Source organism: Eschrichtius robustus, chromosome 18 (assembly GCF_028021215.1).
Source record: "Eschrichtius robustus isolate mEscRob2 chromosome 18, mEscRob2.pri, whole genome shotgun sequence".
NCBI lineage: Eukaryota > Metazoa > Chordata > Mammalia > Artiodactyla > Eschrichtiidae > Eschrichtius > Eschrichtius robustus.
The window spans coordinates 80,008,778-80,022,813 of NC_090841.1; the positions used below are offsets into that span (position 1 = coordinate 80,008,778).

General features: G+C 46.6%; 1 long non-coding RNA gene across 2 annotated transcripts; it reads left to right on the forward strand.

Moving 5' to 3' along the window:
* Positions 1 to 5,662: 5,662 nt before the first annotated feature.
* LOC137752173 (uncharacterized) lies at positions 5,663 to 13,437 on the forward strand. Of its 2 annotated transcripts, XR_011071074.1 has the most exons (6): positions 5,663 to 5,726; positions 6,034 to 6,092; positions 6,274 to 9,750; positions 11,385 to 11,485; positions 12,249 to 12,499; positions 12,609 to 13,437. It is a non-coding gene; the product is annotated as an uncharacterized lncRNA (long non-coding RNA). The 2 variants fall into 2 exon arrangements; XR_011071073.1 differs by having other exon boundaries at positions 12,249 to 13,437.
* The last annotated feature ends 599 nt before the right edge of the window (positions 13,438 to 14,036 follow it).

The following is a 14,036-nucleotide window of genomic DNA, read 5'->3' on the forward strand; positions in this document are numbered from 1 at the left end:
TAATACCTAAAGATCAATAAAAAAGACAAATGTACCAGTAAAAAAAGATCAAAGGACATGAATAGACAATACATAAAAAAATGCAGAAAATTAATATCCAATAAGCCTATGGAAAAAAGTTTGTTCTCACAAATAATCAAATTAATGAAATTAAAATATTATGTCTCTCCCAATCAAGTTAGCAAATATCAGGTAATTACCAACACACGTTGTTTGCAAGGGTGGGATTTACACACCAGTGAGAATATATACCAGTATACTCTTTGGAAAGCAATTTGGCAATACTGTAATAGTCTTGGATCCATAATTTCCACTTCCAGGAATTCATCCTAAGGAGTTATCATGGATGTCTACATAGATTTACCTATTATTACTTTAATACGCATATTTAAATTAGTAAAAAGATGAAAATTACCTGTATATCCTACAGGTTTTTAAAATAAATGATGGTACATCCAGAAGATGGAACACTGTGTACCAATTTCACAAAATAAATATTTTAATCATCCCAAGAATGTATTTATTGATATGAGAAAATATTTACTACATATCATTGAATAATAAAAGGCAGATTATAATTCTGTTATATTTTTTAACAGAAAATTTATAATTTTTATAATTATAATTATAAATATTGTTATATTTTTATATTATATAATTTATAATATTATATTTATATGTTTTAATTTATATGTTATAATTTTTATATTAAAAAATTCTGTACATCGAAGGTAAAGATTCAAAGTATATACCTCAAATATTTGAATAGATAGGCTTATGAATGTTTTTATTTTATACTTGGGCTTTTCTGTGTTCTTAAACTTATAAACAGAGAAGCACTATTACTTATTAACAGATCAAAACTATGATTAAAAAATTAAGCTATGATAGTGTAATAGTAAAGGAAATAGGAAATAGAGTGATTATTTAGTGATATTTAGGGAGGTGACTGAGCTAATAGTGAGAATGTTCAAGAACATTCTTTTGTTCGCACGCTAATCAGTGCATATTCTTTCCAAAGCAGTTTCACAAGGTGTCCGGTCTGAGTCCTGTATTCCCCTAACTGGACAATAGCACGGCTCTAGGAAACTTCCACCTTCGTTCCTTAAGCTCTCTGGAAGATGTACAATTATTGGGTGATTTAGAGCTTTGTAATTTTGGACAATTTTGAACAAGGATGATTGTCTTTGCTTAAGCTATGCAGATGAGTTGTTTGCTTCAAGTTCTGACATAATTATCTCTCAGCCACTTAACTTTCTAAAACAGGGTCTCTCGACTGTTTTCTGCCAGGTCATTCTCCGTCCTGGGGCCATCCTGTGCGCTGTGGGGACCAGCTCCCCTGGTCGCTACCCACTAGAGGATAGCAGCACCCTCACACCCGTCGTGACAACGAAAATGTCTCCAGACACGGCCAGTGTCTCTCGGGGGGCAAAATCACGCCTGGTCCCGAGCCACTGCTCTAAAAGATGCATTGTTTTTACTAAATAGACAAGCAGAATTATCCATCTTTACCTAATTTGCATTCCATTTTCGAAATTGCCCCTAATTTTGTTATACTTTTACCCATAGACATTCGACACATGAAACATTACATGTGTAGAATCAGATGGGAGAGTTATATAACCTCACTGAACATATACGAGTAAGCAGTTCCATCCCATAATGATAAAATGAGGTTAAGATTATTTATTGTACTTAAGGTACCCAAAATGCAAGAGTCTTTTGACCAAAACTTTTCTAGCAAATTTTAAAACTCAGTAACATTCTACCACCAGTGTTTTTATAAAGCCCAGATGAACGTCTCCTACTCTGGGTTTTAACTTGAAATGCACCCAAAATAGAGCGATTCTTTCTCCCTATTTGAAAAGAATGACCAAACGAAGGACCTGCGGCCATTAGGAAGGCCTGCTGCACGTCTGCAGGTGTTACTCGTGTGTAAACACCCAGGTGGAAGAGGACAAGGGGCCCTCAAGAGGTGTCAGATCGTTGCCCCCTGTAAAGGGGAACACCTCCCTTTTTTCTTTCTTATTTACCCAATAAACTCCCTTACATGGACACGTAAGTAAAGGGCTTCACAGAAGGAACCGTCCACCTGCAAGGCTTGCTGCATGCCTGGTTTCCACCGGGGAATACACTTCTTTGCAGGACTGTCATTTGCTCTTCGTTTCCTTTTACTATTCTAATCATTATTTACGGTGTTTCTCTCTCGGGCTTGTAGGTTTTGATGTTGTCAATTTAAAAGAAGGTGACACACCATTGTAAAGCAATTATACTCCAATAAAGATGTTAAAAAATAAATAAATAAATAATAAAATCAAAGAAGGTGACAAAGGCGTGTAGGTCAGGGGTTGCCAGTGGCACTTGGGAGTCGGGGGGAGCTCCTAGGGGCCGCGCTGGGTGATGGGGGAATTTTCACACGGGTGCCGGCCCAGGATTGCCAGATGGGTCCGTTTTTTCAAGACAAACAGAAATCCATATCTTCCGTGAACTCTTCCTGTTTTTAAACATGACCAACCAATTTAAAAGAGCTTAAAAACACTCTGTAGTTGAAACAAAACCTTTCCTCAGGCCTGACCTAGCCCGCTTGGTGGGCGGCCCCATCTGTTCGTTAGGAAACCTACCTGCCCTATGTCTACACCAGTTAACACCTTTCGGATGGAAGGGCCCAGCATTTGGATACGTGAGCATCTTGCCAACGTGACTTCTGAGAACTCTGCAAACTCAGCCTGTCTAGAGGCGCTGATGGAGACCCGCCTTCCTACTGTGCAGGTGCAGCTCTCCGCTCAGGTCCCACCTCCATAGCTCACTTGGGGCTCTGCCAGCTCTACCTTGACATGCCCAATGAGGCGAGCCCTCCAGATCCACCCTTGGTGAAAGTCCAGGGCTCTCTGCCAACCGAGGAAGCTGGGCTTATTTCCTGCCATCGAGAAGAAATGCTGCAGCCGGACGGGGCGGCTACAGGCTTGACCCATCTCCATGCTTGTTTGCTTCCAGAATTCCTCAGAGACACCTTGCAGGGAAAGCTACAGCTTATTAGCTGGTGTGGACATAACTGATGATTGACATTCACATTTGAACCTTGAGCTCTTCAGAGAAGGACAAGAGTATATAAAACAATCAGCTACCTGGAGTTTAGATTTCTGGCCTCGGCTGGGACTCAGGTGTGTTCAGATCTCTTTGGCTCATGAAGTGCCCCTGTCTTCTGGCAAAAATCTGCTTCATTCTTTACCCCGAAATAATTTTTGACTGAAATGTGTAGTCCTAACCACTCTATTTTGTTTTATGCATCTTACCCTTGCCCACGAATGGTTGTAGAAAAGCTTCCAAAGACAATTGAATTTATAAAAGCTGCTGAACTTCTGGTCAAAAGTGACATGTTATAGGGAATGTGAACTCTAAGCCAGACAGGAGCAATGGGTTCTGAACAAAAATCCAAAATTTCTGGATGTTTTGTAAATGCTTTCATGACAGCATACGCATGATACAGTATCTCAAAGTTATACGTTTGCTGCTTGTTAAATGCTAGTCTAATGGATTTTTCTATTTTTAGATATTAACTATGCCATCCAGTGGAAAAAGAAATCACGCTCAGTAAATTCTACAGCTTTAAATATCGTATTCCCTAAAGGGATTATGGTAAGACCCTCCTACCTCCTTAACTCTGGTTTGAAATGTTCACAAGTGTGACATTATCTTGCTCATATTTTTATTTCTATACCACCAGTAATTTGAACTAAATAAGCAGAAAGGGTGGGGTGACAGCGAAGTTAGTGAGAGACAGAAATATATGAAATCAACGACATTTTAGGCCAGGCTTTCTCGGATGAAATTTTGTAGGGAAACTGGTCGATTCTAGTCAAACAACTAGACATTTAAAAATAATCAATTAATAATTCATTCCATTTTCAAACTTGTTCAATATATTTTAACATTAAAAAAATTAGCTTGAATGATATAAACAAATGAATAAACATATCTCTGGGGAAACTCTTAAAGTAGCAGGAATAATGGAGTGAAAAGATCATTTACAACCATCACCGTAACCGGGCCGGTGGGTCAGCTCGAGAAGTTGTGGGATATTTACCTGCTCTCAAAGTACATCCCCGCAAAATAGTTATCGATTACAGAGGAAGAAAAGAATCTGGCAGACACCCTCCTGACCAAGTGACCAATGTTCATGCCGTGGCGACAGGACAAGACAGACACCATGTGCCACCTGAAGGAACACAGGGACGCAGCACTCCTGTGAGTTACCTGCCCAAGAAGCCTAACCTAGCGTCAGGTCATGAGGAGTGGGGGACGTCCTACAAAATGACCCGCCCATAATCTCCCAAAGTGTCAAGGTCATGGGAGTCAAAGACAATGAAGGAGGTTCCAGGCTGAAGAGATTAAAGATGCATAAACCTGGGCGTGACACGACTATATATAAGATAGATAACCAACAAGGACCTACTGTGTAGCACAGGGAACTCTACTCAATATCTTGTAATAACCTACAATGGAAAAGAATCTGAAAAAGAACATATATATATATATATATATATATCTGAATCACTGTGCTGTGCACCTGAAACTAACACAACATTGGAAATCAGCTATAAGTCTGGATCCTAGATTGGGTCATTTGTCATAAAAAGCCATGGGGCAACGGAAAGAAATCTGGACGAGGGTCTTGGGTGAAGGGTCAGCAGGAACTCTTGTACTATTTGTGCAACATTTCTGTGAACTTGAAACTGCTTCAGAATAAAATGTAAAATAGCACTGAAACAGCAACGACAGCAATGCTTGGAGCTGTGGCAGCGTCGTGCAGAGCCTCAGCCTGGCCGACCAGGACTCCCGTCTTGGTCTGCGACTCGCTAGCAGTGGGACTTAGGGCAGGCTCCTTAGCGCCCCCGAGACCGCTTCTTACCCCTCATCTGGAAAGCAGGGCTAACACTGGTACCTCCCCGTGGGGCTTCAGGAGGATTCAGTGTGATGCCCGACATAGCAGCTCAGCTCCGAGGTTAACACAGAAAAGCACTCAGGAAGCAATGGCCGTAATAAGCAGCATACTGGTTTCCCAGGGCTGCTGTAGCAAAGTACCTGCCACATGCTGGGCGGCTTAAACAACAGACGTTTAGTGTCTCACGGTCTGAGATCAGGATGTGGGCACGGGGGGTTCCTTGTGAGGCCTCGAGGGAGGATCTGCCTAGGCCTCTCCCAGCACCTGGTCGTTTGCCGGCAACCTTTGGCAACCTTGGCAACATCACCTGCTGCATCCCCTGGATGTCCGCCTTCATCCTCACGTGGTGTTCTCCCGGGGAATATCTCCTTTTTATAAGGACACCAGTCACATTGCACAAGGGCCCAGCCTGACCCACTATGACCTCATTTTAACTAGTCACATCTGCCACCATCCCACTTCCAAATAAGGTCACGCTCTGAGGTGCTGGGGGTTAGGGCTTCAGCATACGGATTTGGGGGCAGGATTCAGTGCATAACAAACGGTACAATCATTAGCAGCACGTAAGAGAGATCCAGTCCTTCCTCCCTGGATCAGTAACTCCAAGAAGTGTCTGGAGGGGCGACAGCTTGTCACTCTTTGTTTGATTTCATAACACTTTACAAGACACTCTAGCAGGCCAGTCTGACCTTTCGACAAAAGTAAAATTATTTGTGTTTCAGAGAAATCTGCAATGGTCATTTGAGGTGCCATGGAAACACCATGAAAATCCCACCAGAAACAGGTTTGTACTCCTGAGCAAGAGGGTCATTTGGGCTCTTCCAGGCCCTCTCCTTGGAGAGGTTTGCTTCTATCTAGGTCCAGAGTGAGAATCTAATCAAGGAGTCAGGGCCGCCGCCGGTCCTGGCGGTCTGGACGGTGAGTGGTCCTGGTGCAGGCGGCCCTGGGCCGCTGCATCCACACAGAGGGAGGAGAGAGGCCCCGGTTCTCCAGGAGTTATTGGGTGTCTCATTTGGCCAAGAGCCGGAAGCACTGCTTCATCTAAATAATGCTCTGGCCTAGGCACACTGGTCTGTTTGCACATCCTGCAGGTGGACACAGGTCCAGCCTCCAAAAATGAAGCTGCAGGACAGCCACGGAGGAGACGCAGGTCAGTTCCCCAGACGCATTCACCCACAGGTGGGAGGTGTAAGCCGGTGGTTCTCAGCCCTGCCTGGGAGTGTGTGCGTGTGTGTGTGTGTGGGTGCGCTTGAGCACTTGTGTGCTTCCTATGACCTTTTAGTTCAAGGTCACCATAAAAAGACTATTCCCTATCTATTTCTCTTTACTAGCCTGTTGACAATCCCTGACAGTTTCGCCCAGAGCAATTTCTTCTCTGGGATAAGCTCTCCCTCTGAGCCCGGAAGGACAGCCCATCTACTTGCTCATCAGGCATTACCTGAGGTCTCTTCCTGCGCTTCTCAGCTCCCCGGCTGGACGCCGTCCTCCGCTGAGACTCTGAGGTCAGAATCGTCAGGCAGCTGACCTTTCGCCTCAATTTCCTCATCTGGAAAATGGGTCTGACTGATTTACAGCAAGAACAAGAACCCTTCAGGGGTTTTGTGAGGGAACATGAGTTAACACGAGTGTGTTCGATTTACAATGCTGTTTGCTTATGGAAGTTCCATTAGTGAACCAGTACAGTCTCAGGATTTCTTGCCTCATAATTTAAACTTCAGCAACAATAGAAACACTTGTCTGCTCCTACACACACAGGTGCACACACGCGTGCACACACACACAGGTGCACACACAGGCACAGGCTCGGCTCTGCCTCTTCTGGCTCTTCCCTCTGTCCAGCTGCTCGTGCCCTGTTTCCCTAAGCCCAGTCATGCATTACGATCCGGCTCAGGACTCTCTTCCCTACGAGGAACCCCCATCTGAACTGGGCCAGGAACCGTCTGGGCTCCAGAAACTACCGTGTCTGGTCTGCCGGGGCCTCGCTCACACTTGTTAAGACTATCCGTCCTCCTGGAATCCTGAGAATTGGAAAGGGACGGGATGGCAGGATCCTGACGAAGCTGGGGTCCCGCCCCCACTGGCCTTCTTTGCTTCTAGACCTGTAACTGGACTCAGATCCCCGCAGGCCCCGCAGGGCGAGGTGCCACGTGACCCTAGGGGAGGTGCCCTGTGCTCCCACAGAAGGGCCAGCCTTCCTGATTTGTACAGAGAGCAGGAATGTGTGCGGGCGTGGGATGGTGGCAGAAGGAACGGACCCTTGGGTCAGCTTGGGCTTAAGGACTTGGCTCACTAAGCGGAGGTGGTGGGTTGAGTGTCTCATTAGTCTCAGAGGTCAGACAGGGCGTTTGGTTGGTTAGTTTGGCTAAAACGCGGCCCTGACGTGGTGTGTATTAAATGAAGTGGAACGCCTGGGTGCCCTAGAGGAAGGGACCCGAGGCCGAGGGAGCCTGGGTGTGAGGGTGGGTTTCCGGGTAAGACCTGCTCACCTGGGGGGTCCAGAGGCCACACCTCTCACCGTGAGCGGGGAAGCGAATCCGCGGGGGGAGCCCTGCGTCCTGGGAGAGCGGGGACCACCCTTCCCTGAAGGCAGACCTCACACGGCAAACCTAAACGCAGCGGGAGTGGCTGGGTCCCGAGGGGCTGGCGCCAGGGGGGCAGAACTGCGACAGGTGAGGCGGGTGTGGTGACCGTGGGCGAAGGAAGGCCAAGCAGCCTCGGGATAGTCTGCGCGCAGAGACCCGGGGCGGCGGCTGGCCGGTCCTGGAGTCCCTAGAGGTGAAACAGAGGAACCCCACTGGATTCTTACTTGATCTGTACGGGCAGAAAAGTTTGAGGTCGAGGGAACAGAAGTCTAACCTGAATTATAAACACAGAGTCACGGCCCCTCAGTCAGTTCCCAGGCTCGGCCGGTTCTCAGACCCCTTGAATGGAGGGGAGGCCGGGTCCCTTTAAGGAAGGACCCTGGTCCACTGCGGATAATGTACAGTTCACCTCTCTCCCAGCTCTCCAAGGAGGACACGGCCTGTTACCGGGGTGACCGTGCGCTGGGGAAAGGGGAAGAATCGGACATCTGGGGACTCCTGGACGCTGGCTCTGAACTGACGCCGGTTCCAGGAGACCCCAGACTCACCGCGGCCGCCAGTCAGAGTAGGGGCTTCTGGAGGGCAGGTGGTCGATGAGCTTTAGCTCAGGTCCCTCTCACGGTGGGCACCGGGTCCCCAGACCCGTCCTGTGGTTATCAGCCCAGGTGTGGGCTGCGTCCCTGGAATAGACACTCTCAGCCCCCAGCAGAGCCCCCAGCTGGGCTCCCCCCCGCACAATGCCGGGCACGTCACGGGTTCTCAACAAATTGTGGGACAGAAGAGAATCAACAGGGCTCTGATGTTTATGAAACGACTGCGGGCACAGGGACCTGTCGCCCCTGAGTTCTGCTTGCGGCTGGTGGTGCAGGGCTGAGCGTCCGTCCTGGCTGCGGTCCTGCCTTGTCTCGCCTGATCTGGGCGCCACCCTCAGCGAGGCATGAGTGGGGCCTCAGCGGCTCGGGTCCACGGCGAGGTGGGCTTCCTTCCAGAAGCTGCAGTTGCCACAGCTGCTGCCCTACCCTCACGTCTAACCCTCTCATTCATGTTTTTTGGAATCTTCACCGTGTCCCCAAACCACCCCCGTTAAATTAGGTCATCTTAGAACACTTGCCGCTCTTTGTCAACCACGTGGGAAGGAAAGATTCTGAGGCTGTGACTTCACTTGGGTTCCATCTCCTCTGTTTACTGCTCCCGCTATCTTGATGTGGGGATGTCACCCCATATTTTTAGGACACAGCCTACAAAACAATGACACGTCATTTTGAACTCCTCTGCAGTGGCACGGGGCTGGGACTGAATTCTCCTGTTTCATCTTAAGGCCTTGCAAAGAGTAAACAGAAACTTTAAACTGAAAGATGGCAGGTTAGCAGTTTATTTGATATTTCTTGTTCCATAAAATGGAAACCATCACATTTTATCTCTTTACTTATTATAGACGTACTTTTCCAATCTCCTACACATATGTAAGCAACTTCATTATAAATCAAATATGAAATTCATGTTTAGGGAGAAAAGGCTCCAAGATGCTCTGCATTCTGCCGTCAGAATCAGAGAGCCTGAGGCCAACTCTTGTATTTCAACAAACTGAAAACCAGCGAAGTAGGAATTTGCCCAGGATTCCATAAAATGTGATGTAACGTCATTGATTTTAAAGCACTCAGTTTACATAGGAAATAAGACAATGAGAACTGAAAAAGGGAAGCATGAACAACAATGTGGGTAAAACACGAGCACTGTGAGGGCACAGACCACATCCCACTGGTCCTCAGGATGTGCCCAGCCCTGGCACATAGTAGGTGCTCAAGAAAGATTTGTTAGATTGTTACTTAATAAATAGACACCAGAGAACAGCCCAGTCACCACCTCAGTAGCTACTGCTCATCTAAGTGTTGACTCTGCAAAATGGGAAATCATATTTCTTGTCCACAAGAACATGCTGATTTATTGCCATGATCGGTTATAAAATAGAAATATGAGCTGAGAAAATGCAAAGCGTGGCAAGATGAATCTGGAGCTCTTTGTATATACCTTCCGTGCTTTGCTGTTTAAAATATGTTTTAAAAAGCCTTTAGCTTTCTCTCTTTGTTGGAAGTAGAATTTAGACCTCAAGATATGTACAAGGTGGGGAAACTCACCTTCCACGCCAGTCACATTGGACGAAGGGCCCACACCGCTCGGATGTGAGCTCATCTTAACTCGTGACATCTGCAGAGACCCTCTTTCCAGGTGAGGCCATATTCCCAGGTATTGGGGGTTGCGACGTGAACACATCCTTTTAGGGACAGAGTTCAGCCCATAATGTGCATCACGAGGGCCCCTTACTCCTCCTTTGGGTTGTGCGGGGACCTCAGAGGCTCCCAGCTGAGGGCAGCCCCTGCCCTCCCTCAGGACCAAACCGGCCTCAGGTCCCTCAGTGCCCGCTTCTCCCCCATCCTCCGGAATCTGCCGCTCCCCACCTGCCAAGTGTTGACCTGGGACCCCTTCCTTCTTCGCAGCCCCGGAGGGTCCCCTGGGACCTGGTTACATTTGTCTTATCTCCTTGGAAAATAAAAGATGTAGTGGCCTCGGTGAGGTGTCTTCACTTTCTTCAAGGCATCTCCTCCCCTTCCCCTCATGCTTTTTTGTGGCGACTGCCCCCTGGGGGTCAGGGGGCACTGGCGAGTGAGCCCTACAGTGAGAGCTGGCACTGACCACCGGGGCGCCCGAGGATGACCACCCCGGTTCCCCATGAGTCATCCGCTACACATGGTTCCTTAGAGTTCCCTCCCAGTGATGTCATGGAAAGTGGGAATGAGGGGAAACCAGGAAAGGGAGAGTAAAATGCACTGAGAGCAAGAGGTAGGAAGAAATAGTAGAATAAAGGATTTAAGCAGAGAGGAAGAGAAGAAATATCGCAAAGAGACAGAACAGGGGAAGCGTTCATGAAACTAATTATACGGGAATAGGCAGAGTTTATTAAAAATTCCTGCAAGGCTTTCTTGTTAAAAATGAACATAAAACAATAAGCCAGTCACAAAAAGACAAATCCTGTATGACTCCACTTTTATGAGGTCCTGGAGTCGTTAAATTGAGCAATTGACGCAGGAGCGGGCGGCAGAACAGAGAAGGGTGCAGCCACGGGCTCCCCTCTGGGGTGACTGCGTCGCGTCCAGCGGGGGGCAGAGGGGTTTGGACCATGACCACCCAGACGGTGAAATGAGGGAAATAGGTGTTCTGAAACAAAGATGCAGTCATTACAGCTCTGTCCACTTATCAGACATCATTTTTACAACCCTGACCTCTTTTCCACCTTTTCTACTAAACCCTAATGCTGATGTATAACTCCTAGGAGCAAAGATGAGTGTCAGAGCTCCCAACCATTGATCTATTCTCCTGTATTGATTCTACCTGCACTTACTGCTGACGGCCAATAGGGGGTGTTAATCAACAGCTTTATTTCTATTCTGCTCATTGATATCTAAATTAAAAAACATGCGTATGTGTCAAATTTCAACACATTTATTAAAACATAAATATTTAACTCCTTGAATCGCATAGGACTTTTATCACTCTCATTAAATTCACTTACGTATCCTTTAGTCTCAAAATTTTCCTAAATGTCTACAAATACACTTTGAAGGATACAGATGTATTTTAAAGTCAACATTTAAATGGAAACATAGCACGTGTACAGAAAAGTTCACAAATCCCAAATGTACCGCTGGAAGAATTTTTCCAAAGGCAACGCATCTGTGGGACCACTGGGGCAACATACAGGATGTTACCCGGCAATTCCCTCATCACCCCTTCCTAGTCATCAACCGCCTCAGAGTAAGTGCTCTTTTTTTTTTTTTTTTTTTTTTTTTTGGCCACACTGCGAGGCTTCTGGGATCTTGCTTCCTCAGCCAGGGATCGAACCTGTGCCCTCAGCGACGACAGCACAACAGACTCTTAACCACTGGACCGCTGGGGAATTCCCAGAGTAAGTGCTCTTCTGATTGGTTTCATCATAGGGTAGTCTTGCTGTTCTTAAACACTGAATAAATTGTATTATATTGTGTGTCTGGATTCTTCTTAATATTATGTTCATGAGATTGTCCATGTTCTGAGTGAAGCAATATTACATGGTAGTATGTATGTAGTATACACGTAGTACGTATGTAGTGTGTGGTGTGTTCACACATCATTGCACTATAGCGTTCTACTGTCTGAATATACCGCGGTCATTTACCCGACTACGGCCAGCAGGCAACTGGGCTGCCCCCAGGCCGGGCTCTTATGACTGACGCGGTTCTGAACGTTTTGTACACGTGTTTCGGTGCACGTATGTTTGCATTTCTGAGGAGTGTATATTTAGGAGTAGAATTGCTGCACAGGTTTCCAGAAAGGTGGTACCGATTTACATTCCCACCGGCTGCAATTTCTGTCTCTCCATATCCTCACCAACATTTGATCGTAAACCTATTTTTTATTGTGTGACATTTTTACGTTACTTGACATATAGTTTTTCCAGGATTTTCCAAACAGTATAACTTTAGCCAGATACTAGGGAAAGAGTAATGAAGATTAAGAGCTGTGTAATTACCAGAACTCAGAATACGTATGTAGCACACCAAGTATTCTAACGGAAATTTTAAGACATTCCTTGAGTTAGGGAGGCCTCTTCTTGATCAATGCAAGGTGTTGTGGATAAAGTCCTTTATTCTTACTCATTTTAAGCCCACGTTACATTTAAATTGCTGCAGTGATTAACCCCCAGGCCCTAACTGAGCATCAGTGTTGGGACGGACAGAGAGCGTCTGACATCCCACGGCAGAAACACCTCTCCCTCGCACAAGGAGGCGTCCATCCCAAAGCTCAGCATCATTCCGGTCACATGTCACCAGTCCAGAGGTGGCCTGCGTGTTGCTGACCCCAGCGTCTTCTCAGTGCTGTCTGCAGATGAAGTCAGAAGGTGCTGAGCTGCAGGAGGCGTGGATGTCCAGGTTACTAACATGTAAGCAAGTGGGGCTGGCTTTGCCTTTTCTCTGGATCTTTACACTGACGTGTGAACACAGAGTAGTAAAATATAAAAAACATAAAATTTACCATTTTAACTATTTTAGGTGTATAGTTCAATGGCACTAAGTACATTCACATTGTTGTGTAACCATCACCACCATCTGTCTCCAGAACTTTTTCATCTTCCCAAACTGAACCTCTGTCCGCATTAAACACCAGCTCCGCCTTCCTCTCCCCCAGCTGGCCCGCACCATCTACTTTCTTCTCTATGAATATGACTCCTCTAGGGACCTCATATTAGTGGAATCAGACAGTATTTGTCCTTTTCTGTCTGGCTTATTTCACTCAACATAATGTCTTCCAGGTTCACCCATGTTGTAGTGTGTGTGTCAGAATTTCCTTCCTTTGTAAGGCTGACTAATATGCCATTGTATAGATGGACTACATTTTGTTTATTCATTCATCTGTTGATGGACACTTGGGTTTTCTCCGTCTTTTGGCTGTTGTGAATAGAGCTGCTATGAACATGGGAGGACAAGTATCTGTCTGAGTTCCTTCTTTAAATTCTTTTGGATACACACCCTCAGAAGTGGAATTGCTGTGGTAATTCTGTTTCATTTTTTGAGGCACCACCATACTGTTCACCACAGTGGCTGCACCATTTCACATTCCCGTGTTAAGAATCCTAATTGTGGGGCTTCCCTGGTGGCGCAGTGGTTAAGAATCCGCCTGCCAATGCAGGGGACACGGGTTCGAGCCCTGGTCAGGGAAGATCCCACATATCATGGGGTAACTAAGCCCGTGCGCCACAACTACTGAGCCTGTGCTATAGAGCCCACGAGCCACAACTACTGAAGCCCGCGCTCCTAGAGCCCGTGCTCCACAACAAGAGAAGCCACCGCAATGAGAAGCCCGCGCACAGCAATGAAGACCCAACACAGCCGAAAATAAAATAAATAAATTAAAAAACAAAAGAATCCTAATTGTGTTCCCAGGGCCTTTCTTTTCTTTGTTTGAAGGTTTTTAATTATAAATTCAATTTATTTGATATAAGGCTATTCAGATGATTTCTTGAATGAGTTTTGTTAGCTTTAGTCTTTCATGTAATTTGTCCGTTTAGCATACATTATCTTTGCGTATAACTCGTTGCTGTTTCTTTCTGGGAACGAGGTTCTTCAGCCCTTACACGGATAAAATTAGTGCTTGCGATGCCCACTAGGGGGTCTTGGGCTTCACAGATATTTAGACTCGTGAGGGTACCCGGGGCCTCGTGCAGAGGACGCGGGCAGGAACGCATCGACACCGGTGCCAAGAGCAGAGTCTGGCACTTTCCCTTGGGAGGCGTCCTCGCAGTGGCCCACGCAGCTGTCTGGGGACTGTCCTCTGCCCCGCCCCACCCCACGAGGCTCAGTTCAAGAGCGAGGAAAGAAGACTTACGCAGGCGGGATGTGGAGCAACGCAGATCCTGCAGAGGCACTGCTGTCTCTGTAACAGCTTAGGGGTGGTTTCCAGGGTATTCTGATCACCCCCGG